The following is a 1632-nucleotide window of genomic DNA, read 5'->3' as shown; positions in this document are numbered from 1 at the left end:
ACCATGCACACACACACTCACACCTAGGGGCAATTTGGAGAGGCCAATTAACCTAACAGTCATGTATTTGGACTGTGGGAGGAAGCCGGAGTACCCGGAGAGAACCCACGCATGCACAGGGAGAACATGCAAACTCCATGCAGAGGGTTTGCAGACCGGGGCCGGGAATCGAACCCAGAATCTTCTTGCTGCAAGGCAACAGCTCTACCAACTGCGCCACTGTGCAGCGTGAGAAGTAACTCAATAACACTATTCTGAAAGCTAAGTTGGTGTTAGAAACTTGCCATAGTAATTGCCGTGACTGGACACTGAACTCTAGGTTGGAGAATAATCTTTGGTTTCTAGGTAGGGATGACATCTATCAGCATTAAAAATACGGTACGCCCACCACCGCTCCTCAGGGGCATACCCAGGGGTGAAAGTAGGGGGGTACGGCAGGGTACTGCGTACCCCTAAAAGATTTGGCGGGGGTACGCAGTACCTGCAAGAGAGAGGAGCGGCTATCTGCTGTAAAGAATCAGTGGGTTCACTGTGCAGCCGTAAGTGCAGCCACTAATCAGCCGTTGCTGTTTAGTTTTTCAAGAACAATCTAAAACACGACTTAATCAGTTAATAAATAGCTTTTTTCTCATTTCATATTGTTTCTGAACTCTTCGTGCTTTACTAGAACAGCGGTGCAACACGTCGATCGCGGAAAGTTTTGAGTCGATCTCGGCATCAGGTGACAAACTGAACGCTGCCAGGACGCTGAGACCAGCACATCCTCCTCTCCTGTACAACAAAAAAAGTAGACAAAACGTATTTTTGTTGGGTCAAATTAATGACCCAACAAAAATAATAATCTCAGTGATTATTGTTTCAACAAGGTATTGCGCAATCCTGTGCGTTCCATTACCAAAATAAGTAGCAGAGCAGGAGTTTAAAATTAACTAATCAACCACCATTGTGTTCAGGGAGCGTTTATTAATGATCGCAAAATAAATATCAAGCCTGAAAACCTAATATCGTAATGGACTAAATGTTTTTAATGTAATCTCTGCTCGGCTCGAGGAGCGCAGGCAGTTGCCGGGTGTGCTTAAATGACAGAGAGAGACAGAGTAAAAAGGTGCTAGTGGTTTAGAGTTGATCACCTGTTCGGGCTGTTTTACTTTTGTTTACCTTTGCTGTGGCGCTTTACAGCCGCTGTAGTTTCTGAACATTCAATAAACGACAAACTTGGACTAATGACCTCGTTCTTTGTGAGTAGCCTATACGTCATTTACAACAAACATCAAAAACGGTAAATATGTTTCATTAAGTATTTAACAAACAAATGGCTTCTGCCACGATAATTATGTAAAATTAAATCGTCTAATATAAAAATAATAGTTTTATTGCTCTCTGGCATCTTGCTTTAAGCTCAGAGTTTGCTTTAAGCAAACATTTTTCCTCTATCAAATTTTTTTTGCTTCTTATTTAGTGATATTGATGTTGATGAGACTTTCTCCAAAATGATAACCTTTATAATTCCACTGTTGAAAATGAGAAGCTAACATACACAAATGACAGTGAAATAAAATCCAGTCCAACATCTGGTTTGAAGTGATTCCTCTGGAACCTGTTGGAGGAAAAATATCCCAACTTCAGAAGATG

Source organism: Poecilia reticulata, linkage group LG10 (genome assembly GCF_000633615.1).
Source record: "Poecilia reticulata strain Guanapo linkage group LG10, Guppy_female_1.0+MT, whole genome shotgun sequence".
NCBI lineage: Eukaryota > Metazoa > Chordata > Actinopteri > Cyprinodontiformes > Poeciliidae > Poecilia > Poecilia reticulata.
Note: the sequence above shows the minus strand (reverse complement) of the source record.